At 42.2% G+C, this 13,973-nt stretch overlaps 1 long non-coding RNA gene and 1 pseudogene across 1 annotated transcript in view; both read right to left on the bottom strand.

Moving 5' to 3' along the window:
* LOC107504071 overlaps positions 1 to 13,973 on the bottom strand; it is a 106,107-nt gene that overhangs the window by 32,797 nt on the left and 59,337 nt on the right. Inside the window, exon 4 of the long non-coding RNA XR_001595369.2 lies at positions 11,705 to 11,825. This is a non-coding gene — a long non-coding RNA (uncharacterized LOC107504071). The remainder of the gene's footprint in view (positions 1 to 11,704; positions 11,826 to 13,973) is intronic.
* On the bottom strand, positions 12,528 to 12,646 carry LOC118608541 (annotated as a pseudogene).

Genomic DNA, 13,973 nt, shown 5'->3' with positions numbered 1-13,973 from the left:
GCCAGCTAAGACTGTACATTCAGTGTCAGACATCGACCATTAACCTATCGAACACCGGCATAAAGTGCTGAGCACACTGAAGCAGACGTAAATAGCGCTCTATTCCAATGTGGACAGATTCTAGAGTTTTCGATGTTGCGCGTCTCTTGCCACGGCTCCGAGTCTCATAGGAAGAGGAATGGCCCTGCTTGAGCTGGCTGCTCACTCGTTACCCCTTCCTCTCTCGTTCCTGGTGAGAGAGCAGCAAGGAGGGAACGGGCCACTTCTGGATGAGCTTCGCCACCTGCCACCGGTTATGTGCAGGGCCGGTCCCGGTCAGAAACCGAACAGCGCCCTCTGCTCCAGGTGGGACCCAGGGAGCGCGGGAAGGCGTGTCTACAAAGGAGAAGCAGAGAAAACAATGGACCACACTCGGAGCATCAGCCCCGGAGACACCTCGAGAGGCGGCCGCCCAACCGGCAAGGTCTGTGTCAGGCAGCTGCGTGCCCAGGAACGGGGAGCAGCACACGCACGGCGGAGCAGGGCCATGCCGTCTGTCACACGCCCATGCCAGCGTCTTCGCTCCAGGCGAGGTGGGAGCGGGAGGCGCCAGGAAAGAAGCGGGGCTCGCCGAGCCAGACGCGCGCTCCGGCCCCGCGCATCTCTCCCCCTAGACGTTCAGACTCCGTTCCTGCTGCCGCGTGGCGGCTGCCCGTGTACCTGCCCCATAATGAAGAGCACGGGGTTTGGAGTCAGCAAACCCTAAGTTTGAATTCTGGTCCACGTACAAGTGTTGCTTTCATCAGTTTCCTCTTTTGTAAAACGGACATTAGAATAATGACCTCTCAATGAAAACGGTGAACGGACTGAGAAGTAGAAATTGCCAGTTATAAAACGTCATGGGATGTAAAGTACAGCACGGGAAATATCGTCACTAATACTGTAATAACTACGTATGGTGTCAGGTGGGTACTAGACTTATCGGGGACATCACTTTGTAAATTATAGAAACGTCTCACCACTATGCTGTACACATGAAACTAATACATTGGATATCAATTATAATTTAAAAAACATTTCTAAAAATTGTAAAAAAATTTACCCCTCAAGGTTGCTGTGAGTATTAAATTCTATAATAATTATAAAGAGTCGAGGGCAGTACTTTAAAAAAAAATAATAGGTTTTAAGTAAACGAAGCCTTTTTCTGCCAAGGCCCTGGCTGTACAACATTCTTTCATAGGTGGTAGGTGTTTATCTCAGTTTTAGAAGTGGAAAAAGAAGAATGGAGCTTCTCAGTGCACTTTGCCAAACATTTGGAGGCCCTGGAGATGGCGGGAAAAGACCAGACTATGGTTCAGTAGGTCTATGGTGGGGCCTGAGAATCTGCATTGCTGATGAGCTCTCAGTGATGCTGATGCCACCGGTCCAGGGATCACGCTTTGTGTAGCGAGGGTCCAGGAAACCAACTGCGGTCCCCTGTGCAAGCCATATCACTTCTCTAGGCTTCGGCTTTCTCAGATGCAAAATCTTTAAAGTTCATTTACATAATTTCATATTCCTTTCATGCTACCTTGTTGTGACAGATTACCTGAAAAATGGCCATCGCCAGTTCCTCCCACTTTGCCTGCCCTTCCGCGATGTGACTTTGCTGCCCCTCCCAACAAGAAGTGGAGTCCCAGCCCTCGGATCTGCTCGAATTTTGTTTGGGCTAAGAGAACGGAGCGGAAGTGAACCTGTGCGACTTCCAGGTGGAAGCCTGGGGAAGCCTGGTAGTTTTCCTTTTTACCTTCTCAGGACCCCGTTGCCATGTGCAGAAGCTCAGGCTAACCTGCTGAATGAGAAGAGGGAGAGAGGCGGCAGGCCCTGGCTCCGGGCCCTGCAGACGAGGGGCCAGACATGTGAGCACAGCTGCCCTGGACATTCCAGCTGACCTCCTAGCTGCATGTAGCAGCCGAGATCTCACGCAGCGGATGAACCGCCCTGCTGAGCACAATCCACAGAACTATGAGAAATAATGAATCTCTGCTTTAAGCCATTATGTTTTGGGGGTAGTTTGCCATACAGGAATTGATAGCTGATATGAATGTTCTACTCACTCAGAAGATAAATGCAATTTCGAAAGGCAGAATGCTTGGAAGAACTGTAAAGAAATAGGTCTACCAACAAGAGGGCAGATTATATGCCAAGAGCAGTCTTTACATTTACAGAGTTCTTAATGAAGATGTCTCTTTTGTATTGGACTCAATTTAATAAGTATTAATTCAAAGCTACTGAGTAATGTGAGATAAGTTAGAGACATAATTCCAAGGAAATTGTAATATAGTAGGAAACATTATTATGTTACACAGAAAACAATTAGAAAACATGCATCGATAATAAGTATATATTTGAGAATAAAAAGATTTTAACTTTACAATAAAATCCTGTGGACACTTTGAAGTTAGTCAGTGTATTCTGGAGTTATCAGAGAACAGTTCACCAAAGAAGTACAACTTAAACCTGGATAAATAGAAGAGTAAAGAGAGGCGTGTAATAACTGAGTAATAGTGTTCAACTTTGCTATACAAAAATGGAAAAGTCAGCCCTATTGACAAATACATTCTAGAAAGCTCAAAGTCCTTTATACAGAGAATGACAATTTTAAATACACCTTTAAAATTTGTATTTCCTATGGCACACATAATTTCACTAAATCGGTAAACTGTAGAGATTTAAGAATATTATAGAATATATGCTACAGAAATAGAAATATTAGAATTTCAGAGATGTAATATAGGGAAAAATTGTAAAGGTATACTGTGAAAGCCAAAAGATATGACATAGAACTTTGATGGTAAAGAGTGTACACAAAATAAAACTGGGAAATAGAAAGAATTTGATGTACGTAGACATCAGCTTTAGCTCTCTCACCCATGTCCCAGTTATAATGGGCTTCGTTTTGGAAAACATTCGCTATTAAGTGGTTACCACTGGTAATGTGAACACTCAACTAAAAATTTCCAATGACATGCCAATTAAACGAGTTCAATATTTCAGAACAAGATGTAAGAAAAATAAAATTATATTTATTTTTATAATATTCTTTATAAGCACTTTCTATAAGGAAATTATGCACTTATAAACATTTAAACTGTACTACATAATAAATCAATAAAATCCATTTTTTTTAGGACAGGAAAATGAATATCGTAGGCAACTTCTCAAAACTCCATTTATCTACATTATCATTTTGCTGCTGCTTTCCCCGTGAAAATCCACGGGGAAAGAACACACTCCTGATAACATGAGATCTCACGATAGTATGCATATTAGATGAAAGTTCCAGCCCCAATCATACTCAAGTGTTTAAGTATTCACCAAGAGACAAAAGACTGGCTTAGTAATGGCGTAATGTTACCCTTCCACTGACATATAGCTCGGTGCCAGGTACACAGAACTTGCTAGTCATTAAATTAACGAGCTTTCTCAAGGACAGTCTTGGAAAGGGAAAGTAAGAAAGTACAGGGCTTTTTTCTTCAATCTCTTATAGTTAAATCTCCCTCTGAACATTCCTTTATGTATTAACTTAACAATGAAGTTGAAAGGCCAGTATCGAAAAAGTTGCGATAACTTAAAATCAAAATAAAGGGATATTTGTTGAGTACCTACACTTTGCTGGGAATAAAAAGAGATGATAAACTAACAAATGCATAAAAATGCCAGATGACTGCAAGTACTGTAAAGAAAATTAAAGCTGTGTCAGGAGGAAGAGAGCAGTGAGTAGGAACAAATTTGGGGGTAAGATATTCAAGAAAAAGTTTCTCCAAAGAGACTTTTGAGCCGAGACACAAGTGAAAGAACATTCTAGAGAAAGGGTATAATAAGCGCCAAAATCTTGAGTCATAAAGGAGAGTTGGTATTAAAATGTGATTATCAGATAACGACATATTAAAAAAATAGGTAAATTGAATAAACAGAAAACTTAACACAAAATGAAAGATGTGATTATTAGAGCCGGCTGTATGTATGTGTGTTTCCCACTGTAGGGGTTTGAGTTCTGTGTTGGGATGGGAAGATGGGATTTCCCCCGACGAGTATCTTAAAGACAGACAACTTCCAACCCATTAGCTGCAGTCCCTTGAGAGGATTGTGTTCAACCCCGTCAGCAACAATTTACAATACAGGATAACCATCTATACCTGAGAGTGGGTTTTCAAAGGGCAAAGCACAGTCCTTGTCCCAGAAGGGTCCTTCAAGTGCAAGTTGAACTGCCTAGGGGAAGACCTCCTGACATCTCTGTTGGCTTTTCAAAGCACTGAGTCTGTCTGTGCCTTGTATTCAAAAACAAAACAAAACAAAAAAACAACCCTAAATCAATCTCCTCTGTAATTCCAACATGTTTCCCAGCTGTTTCCTTCTAGAAATTCACTTTATCGAAAGAGAAGACTCCCTAACTGCCACCAAAAAAAAATCATCTTCAGAAAGTAGGAATGCATATTGGAGGAAAATCATGAAGGAGGAGCGCAGATGGGCGGGGTTACTGCTAGATACACCTTCTCGATTTGAGTGGGAAGAGCTGAGAAACTAACAAAAATGACTCCCGGAGGGCGTGCTCACCCCTGAAGAATGAAGCATTCCCTAAGCTGGGACCCCCAGGGGCATCTGGGTTTTATCTCAGCCACTGAAAAGTATAGAAGGAATAATCAATTGCATAAATGAGCCTCCATAGGATTTTGCTTTGAGTATATGTTCCACTCAAAGGTTTGAAATAATAGATTTTGTGCATAGTTAATTTAATGAAGTCTATTGAATGGAGACGATGTATTGGCCAGCACTTCTTAGCCTTTTTTTAACCCCCTGAGGGGAGAGACTTATGCCTCTTTGAGAAAATGAAGAAAGTGATGCGCCCTCTTCCCCAGAAAAATGGTTAAACAGATGAGAATTTGCATCGAGAATGGAGGAGTTTATAAATCCCCTAGGTCTACTCTTAAAGCCCTCTGCCACGAAGACACTAGAAAACAAATAATGTGACGGCAGTGAACACCTCAGGTCTACACGGTATTAGAAGTTTTGATTTGATAGGTCATGTGCACACCCAAGCAGGCTGGGTTGACAAACAACCTTTCTTTAAACATTAAAAAGAAAAAAATTTAATTGTAGTAAAATACACATAAAATTTACCATCTTAACCATTATTTAGCTTACAGTTAAGTTGTGCTAAGTACAGTTGCCTTATTACACAAGCAGTCTTCAAAACCCTTTTCAAAAATCTTGCAAAACAAACTTTATACCCGTTAAACAACTCCCCGTTTCTCTCTCCCACCATTCCTTGGCGAGCACCATTCTACTTTCTATTTCTATGAATTTGGCTACTCTAGGGACCTCACGTAACAGGAATCACATAGTATTTGTCTTTTTGTGACTGGCTTATTTCATTTAGCATAATGTCCTAAAGGTTCATCCAGGTTCTAATATGACTCAGAATGTCCTTCCTTTTAAAGGCTGAATATATATTTCATTGTACAGAGATACCGCATTTGGTAGTCCGGTCAGCAATCAATGGATACTTGAGTTGCTTCCACCTCTTGGCTACTGTAAATAATTTTGCTATAAACATGGGTATACAGATATCTCTTTCAGATGCCGCTTTGGATATATACCCAGAAAGTAGAATGACACAATGGTTTTGACGCGGCTATTCTGGTGGACCCTTTGGATGCAAGGAACACTATGAATTGGCAATTCTGAGGCAAGTTCCTTGTCAAGAGAACCTCTCCAAAATGTGAAATTGCCATTTCACTACCAAGTCATGCACACGACGGACTTGCCTGACTCTTGTTCTATACATAACTCCTCCTCAATTATGCAGCTTTCATGTTCCACTTAATTCATTTTAGTATTTCAAAAAATTTACATGTAATTTTATAATAAAAAGGCAATAAAGATTTTTCAAAGTCTGTTATAATTCTCTGAGTACCTCAACTCTCAAGACTACCAATTCAAAGGAAATTTGTAATATAAATTTTGGTAAATATATATGTTAGAAGATCTGTTAGAAAGTCCTTTAAAGTCTTTCTTTGCAGTATGGAGCTGAGAATAAGAACACAAATCCCTCCTCCTCTTCCTCCTTCAAGTCCAGCGTAATACTGATCAATAAAACTAAAGAAGCCTTCAACATAGCAGAGGTATCTACCCCCGGATTATCAAATGGAAAAGAAAACAGGTTAAAATTTCAGGTACGTTTAATTCTTTATTGAATACAAACAAGTAGAGCCATTGTAATTTTAAAGGCGAAATTAATTAGCAGGAGGCACAGACTATTCAAGATGTCCCCATGGGCTCCAAGAATGAGCAGTCACTCAGTTTAGAATAACAAAAAGTCCTTTATGAGCCAAGGACAATGGTTAGCATATAATTCCCTGTCATGGGTAATTTTCCTGCCAGATGGTGCCTGAACCTACCCCTTCAATTCTCCCATTTCTAACTTCTGCCTTATCCCAAGCCCACCGCAGGGGAGATGAGGCCCTGGGATGAAGAAAGAATATTCATTTGTTTATTTCCTGGTTTTCAGAACAGGTAGAATTTTAACGATTTGGTTTTAAAGCCACATCGACATAGTGGCATCGAGAGGTACCTGAGTCACAATGGTTCTAACAACACAGCTGGGTCAAAACTTTCATTAAAATAATGTCTTCGAAACACCATGTACTGTATCCAAAGTCAAAGCCAAGAACTTGGCCTATGTCATTCCAAGCTGCTGTGGATTCAGGTCATCAACAATTGGCTTCAGCACATACTCCTTTCAGAAGAGTCCTTGATGATTGCTTTACCACTCTGCCTGTGCATATGTACTGGAAGATTAAGTCCCCTTAGCAACCTCGGATTTTCTGCTTGTTTGGTTATAGCTGTTGCCAAGCACCATGAACCCTTACAAAGGGCACAGGAGCTATCTCGCATGAGACTAAGTGTTTTCAGAAGAGGGGTCAGGTCTACAACTTCTTATCCACACCCTCCCCCACCACCCCAAGCTTATAGTGTTCTGCATGTCGGACATTTCTTATTTATAAGACAGTCTCTTCTAGAAAGTTTAAAGGGCCCTTTACCAGGATGTCATAACAAAGGGATGAGGATGGGTAGGTGAACAAGCACCCTTGAGATTATAATGTAAACTAGACGCATCTCTCCTCTCACAAAAGGACCCGTCCTGATGGCGAATCGCTGAGAATTTTGGTGAAGAAATTAGATTTTTTCCAGCTTTAGTGAAGTATAAAAAATTGATTATTTAACCAATTTCTAAGGCTCCAATTTCCATCCTGGTGCCAGCGATTTCCAATTAGTGCCAATGAGGCATTTTCAGACCAGACTGCTCTTTGGAGCACCCACCTGCTAGGGGTTATTACAGGAGTCCCTTTACACTTCCAAAGTGTCTAAATCTGAGCTCATTTAGCCCCTAAAGTAGAAGCTCCATAAGACTTTCTGTTCAGTGTTGGATTCCCAGGACCTAAAACAGTGAACGGCAGGCAGGTAGGTGCTCGATAAAGATATGTTGAATGAATTGATGATGAATGAATGAAATAACCTTCCCAGGAGGCAGAACCTTCCATTAATGCTACACATGTTACAAGAATGTTCTCCAGAATTTGACGGTTAAGACCAAACTCTATACCTCTTCCCATTATCTCATCCCTCCAGCCTTCTTTTATTAAATTGCCCTCTCTGCTGCGTCTTCCCCATCCACCCCTAAATATGCTCAGAATCCACTATCAGAAAACAAAGTATCCCTTTATTATACAAGGCTATCTATAAATCTGTTCAGTCTCACTTCTCCGGCGCCATCTTAAATTTTGTATTCCTGCAATTTTGAGTACCTCTGAGCTCCCAACTCACATCCAAGTCTCTCCCTCCTCTGTGTCTTCCTCAGGCAAGGAATGGCTTTCCTGGAACGCCCTCTCACTGCCCTGGAGAAGCTCTCTGCCCAGTTATCTCCTTCTCGTCCTTTAATTCCCATTGCATGTATTATCCATCTCCTCAAGGATGCCTTTCTTGGTACCAACCCCTCTCCTCTCAGGCGGTACCCTTCCTCTGTGCCCTGACAATTCTCGAAGCCAGGACCTTTTCACATCTTGGTACACATAGAAAATGACTGAGGGTAAATGGACAAGGCTGTGCATGGCCATCAGTAACTGGCCTAGGTCTCAGGCTGGCACAGTCCTTGTGCAGCGACATGTGGGTACACTTGTGACCCAGTCGCGGCACACTAGGATGGCCTGTCATGCTCTTCTGTCAGTACGCCACATCACTACATCCACCCCACTGCATTATGACGATGTGTTTGTCCCTCATTGCACCTCTGAACACGTCGAGGGCAAGAATCTCGTGTTCTCGTTTTCATGTTTTTAATCATCACATATTAAACTTTTTGAAAAATAAATATCACATCTCGATTCTTATAACCACGTCCACCGTTAGCATAGAGAGAGGTTCCATCGCATAAGGTGGAGCATACCCTCCCCCCACCCCAGCACCCAGTGATCTCTTCTCTGTCACAAGAGTTTTCTTTTTTGAGAACGTCGTACAAATGCGATCACATAGTATGTAACCTTTGGAGAGTTGCTTCTTTCACTCAGCCTAATGCCTCTGACATCCATGCAAATCGTGTGTATCAACAGTTTGTTCCTTTTTATTGCCGACTAGTATTTCGTTGTGAAGATTTAGTACCGCTTACCCATTCATCCACTGAACGATCAATAGGGCTGTTTCCAGTGTGGGGTGATTTTGAATCCAACTGCTATAAACATTTGTGAAAGGTTTTTCCGTGAACAGGAGTTTTCAGTTCTCTAGGGTAAATACCCAAGAGTGAGATCATGTGGGTTTTATGGCAAATGTATATTTAGCTTTATGAGAAACTACCGAATGGTCTCCAAAGCGGCTATGGCATTTCGCGGGGACATTGCACTGGCAACGTATGAGTGTTCCAGTCATTCCACATCCTTGCTAGAATTGGCCATTACCAGCACTTTTCGTTGTTGCCATTCGAGTAGGTGTGGTGTGATATCTCACTGAAGCTTTGATTTCTCTCTTTGTACCCAGTACTTAGCACATCGGTAGGTTCTCAAGAAATAGTTGAACTGAAAGAAACGTATCTCATTTTTTTACTCCTGTTTTAAAATTTGCTAATGTTTTCATTATACTTTCTACCAAGCTTTGTGGTTAAAACCAAAGAAATTGCACAGAAATATAAACTCCCTCCAAACTTCCTGTACTCACTCCCTCTCCCAAGTCCTAAATGAATCATTCATTCTTCCTACTAGACGATGGACATAGCAATAGAACCTGTAACTTTCACTCCACCTTAAACTGTCCTCGAAAGCTTGCAAACAAGATTGCTTTTCAAAGGCCCTACTATCACTACAACTGTTACTAACAATAAGGATCACCACCAGCAATTAGACAATTGGCTGAGCCAGGCACTGTGCTAGGGGAGTGGTTCCTATAGTAACTCGCTCACCCCTCTGACTCTAGGAGCTATTACCCTCATGGTGCTGACGGTACCGATATGAGGGCCGAGGTACAGTGAAGCTGACAAACTTGTCCAAAGTCATATAGCCGATAAGTAAAGGCACCAGGGTGCACATCCGAGTCAGGCTGGTGTGGACATCATAGTCCTCACCGGTCCACGTGGCTGCTCTACTGGCCAGAAGAACCAATTGCTCTTTAATCAACAGCAAAAATGACAAGAACGATCTCGAGTCACTTGAATCTTGAAGGGTTACAAAACTTCAGGAAAGTGAACCATTCTTTCCACATCGGTCTTATGCTAGCTCCTTGAGATCAGCAGTGAGGCAAATGAATGAGGGGTGCAGGGTCCCCAGTCTGAGCAGCCTGCTCTGCCTGATTGGAGGACAGACTAAAGATTTTAGATCGTATTCCTGTGAAGCCAGCAGCACGAGTGAGACTCAGTTAAACAAACTGGACCAACATCAGTTGTTGCTCTGTGAAAATTATCCCCCATTCATTAAATCTCGAACCTGTGTACTAATTCCGTACTCGAGAGCACGCTGGACCGGAGACATAGGCTGAAGTTATAATAATGGTTGCTTTTTATATTGCATCATAACAATAAAATAGCATTTTATATATAAAAATTCATAACATACTACCTGAATCATCTCATGACTAAGCACATCCAGGGATAACACAGAACTTCAGTCTTTAGAGACCAACCCAGCACTAATTCTAACCAAACGAGACACATAGACTTGTCACTGGGTACGTATAGCTAAAACTATGGCCAACAGACTATCGAAATGGAATTCAGTGATTTGGCTTTAGTATTTTAATGTAAAATATTTCTTATCTCTTTTATTGCCTGCTTTTTCCAAAACCCATAAATATGCTTCTATGAACTTGGAGCTGAATCTGTTTTCATGTTACTGAAAAGGTAAGCAAGAGACACGAATCCCATGATCCTATGTCTTAAGTGATCACTTTCCTTAGCCCAAATATGCAATCATTTCATGCTTCAAGTATGAAATCAGGGGGAAAATCTGTGCACTAAAAATAAGTTACTCGATAAAATTATATCACAAGCAAAGTCATTTGGGGGGGATAATAGCTCCAAGTCCCAAAATGTGAGATTATTTTGTATGTTTCAGTCCCATACAATGAACTACGTAACAGAAAGGTTTCACGTGCTCTCGTGAAAACTCTCAAGACTGTTTTTAAAACAAATAGTGCCACCAAGTGATTACTGTCGTGGAAAATTATGACAACGCTAAAGAATATTTGGCTCGAAGTCCCAAGCAGTAAAACTCAAGGGTATTATTGAATCGTATCCATTTGGAGAGCTTTCTTAACCTTTACACGCAGGCCTCTTCATAATGTATTTATTGCAATGTTTTAACACTCGATAACCATAAAATCTACTGAAAGAATATCATTTATACAAATTCATAAGTGGCTCACAACACGGTGTCAGTGATTGATAAGAAAGCATTAAATAGCAGAATGATTGGAAACTTTCTGATTGGCATTCCAAAATGTATGCGTTACTGACAAATTTCTCAGACTTGAACCCTAGACCATCCCAAGAAAGAATTATATATTTATACAAACCATAAGCCACTCAGCAACGATCTGAACTTTCTATAAAATTCTGGTTTTTCTCAGGGGAGAACAACTTATTTATCAAGACCATCAAACATAAAGAAGCAATTAAATACAAACCAATTTGCATAACCAACATAACATTTTCCGTTGAAAATCAAAACTTTTCAACCTGACAGATACATCTGTCACTGAGAAGATGCCATTTTTAAAAGAAAAAAAAACCACAGCACAAATCAATTTTCCTCACTGAAAGTGCAGTCAAAAGTTTACTATAAATTATAACCGATTATAATACCATATATACGGACGAGCAGCTGAAATCAGTTTCTCTTTTCCCAAAAGTGCCTCTGGACGTCTAGTCCCGAGGAAATAAACAACCAAGGTTGGATATAGTTTTTTACTTTCCTTTTGCAGGATATTCCTGCTTCGCCTTCAATATTCTTTTTAAATATCAGAAGTGCCTGAATAAACCTCAGAAGGATCATCATCACTTTTCTATCAAACGCATCATTCTTGTATAATTCTGAGGCGTAGCTTTCAACCCCCGTCCAGATAAATTCATCCGACCAAAAACCACGAGCTAGTCTCAGGAAACACGATAAGACCTCTGCCGTTTTAACTTGAGGACTATACTCACTGGCATACGTGTCCTCCATCCTCGACCGCCTGGCCGAAGCCCCAGGGAATGGAGAAGGTCTGCCACGTCTCTCCCTCGTGATCCTTGTCCATGGTAGGAAGCCAAAATAGCTCACCTTTTCCTAAGGATGGAAAGAAAGAACTCTGTTCTTTATTCTTTTATAAGACGAATGATGGTATCCTAACAAACAACTGCTAGATGAGAAGAGCAAGAGAGGAAGGAGAGAAGAATCGATGCTGGGAGGCCAATCATATTTCATCACTCAGCTACTTGGAAACCGGAGATGCTTAAACAATCACGTGCTCCGAGAGATTTAAGGATGCAGGAGTAGCTGTCTTTTGTAAATTATTAACAGGAACTTTTTTCGCCCTCGACTTTTTTTTTTTTTAAGTTACTCACTTAAAAAAAAAAAAAAAAGGCCAAAATCCAATCAGGTTTGGCAAGGAGCATACAAATCGACAGGTCAAGAAACAGGATTTCTAATGTTCTGTCACTGACCCCTCTGACTCAGGACAACCCAACGCGGTTAGAATGGAAGAGATTGCACACGGGGCATGAAGCAGGCACCTTCCGAAGGCCTGAAGAGGCCGTACCTGCAGCTTCAGCGTTTGCCTCTGATGAAAATGAGTATTTGCTCCTCCCCATCTAAGAACTCACTATGGCGCTCTGAGCCGGAATGAAGCCACCTGCTCGCAATCCTCACAGCTCTCCTAGCTTTCAAAGTGCTACCTGACTTCTCTCATGGCTTTGTTTTTCTTCCAGATTTGAGATTTAACATGTCTACCTTAAAGCTATCTGTAAGTTGCCTTTTTGTTGTTTTTAACGCCTAAAGCACCTGGTCTCCCTAGGTGGTTTCCTATCCAAGTACTAACCAGGCCCGACCCTGCTTAGCTTCTGAGGTCAGACGGGATCAGGCACGTTCATTGGGGCATGGCTACAGACTACAAGTTGCCCATTTTAACACCAGATCCTACTCAGTAATTTAAACTCAGAAAGCACTGGCTTCCCATGACACAGATGGGGGACATTTGGAGCACACTGTTGGAGTGGTATGGAATGTCCCTTTGACTCTATATCGCCATTTCTCACCCTCGGCCTTACTGAAATTTGGGGCTGGATACTTCTTTCCTGTGGACCTGCCCTGTACATTGGGGGACATTTGGCAGTGTCCCTGGCCTCTACTCACTAGATGTCAGTAGCATCTCCCCAGCTGCGACACTAAAAATATCTCCAGACATGCTGGGAAAATTTCCTGGGGCCAAGAGACCAAAGAAAGAAGCTGGCAACTCCAGAATTACATCGAGAGCTAATTAAGGGAACTTACGGACAGAGCCCCGAGAGACAGCAAGATGGTAGACCTCCACGCCCAGAAAGCAATGGGGCTTGTTATATATGGCCGCGGGGCTCGTGCTAGCGCAGGTGGCTTGTAGCCACGTGGCCCGTGCTTGTTAAGAGCTATACAAACCAAAGCCATAAGCAACTTAATGGGGCCAGTTATCTATTCGGCAGTACTAGCTTCAGGTGATATGGACCTGCCCATCGCAGGGCGAACAGGCGGTCAGCTTGCTTTGTAAAATCGGCCACATTTCGCCTAACAAGACACTGCTAAATGTCCCATGCGGGCAGAATGCCCCCTGGTTGAAACCACTGCTCTAGACCCATTTCTTCAGTGAATTTTTTTCAGAAAAAGAGGAATGTTATTTACATTTGAGGCAGGCTTATGCCAAAGACAGGTGGTGGGCAGATAATGAAGGCCGTGCATGAACCGGAGGACTCAAGCACAGGGGGCCAATGATTTGTCATAACGGAGACACATTTAAAGTGGAAAATACGAACTCGCCATCAACATTTGCCAAGCTGCTCTACCTGTGAAGGATAACTTTGTGCGAACTTGACTGGGCCATAGGGCGTACGGATATTTGGTTAAACATTATTTTGTGAGTGTCTATAAAGGTACTTGGGAGGACATTGACATTCACGTTAGCAGACTGAATAAAGCAGGTGGCCCTCCTCGATGTGAGTGGGCCTCATCCAATCCACTGAAGGTCCGATCAGAACAAAAGTTGACGTGAAGGAGAACTGGCTCTTTCTGCCTGTTTTTCAGTGGGGACATGGGTCTTCTCCTGCGTTCTGGCTGGAACTTATACCACTGGCTCTCCTGAGTCCCCAGCTTGCAGATGGAAGGTCGCAGGACTTCTCAGCCTCTGTGATCATGGGAGCCAGTTCTCTATAATCAATCTCTCTATATATATATGTGTGTGTGTGTGTG

This window comes from Rousettus aegyptiacus, unplaced genomic scaffold (assembly GCF_014176215.1).
Source record: "Rousettus aegyptiacus isolate mRouAeg1 unplaced genomic scaffold, mRouAeg1.p scaffold_m13_p_9, whole genome shotgun sequence".
In the NCBI taxonomy this organism is placed as follows: Eukaryota; Metazoa; Chordata; class Mammalia; order Chiroptera; family Pteropodidae; genus Rousettus; species Rousettus aegyptiacus.
This window is presented reverse-complemented; position numbering and strand designations above follow the sequence as displayed.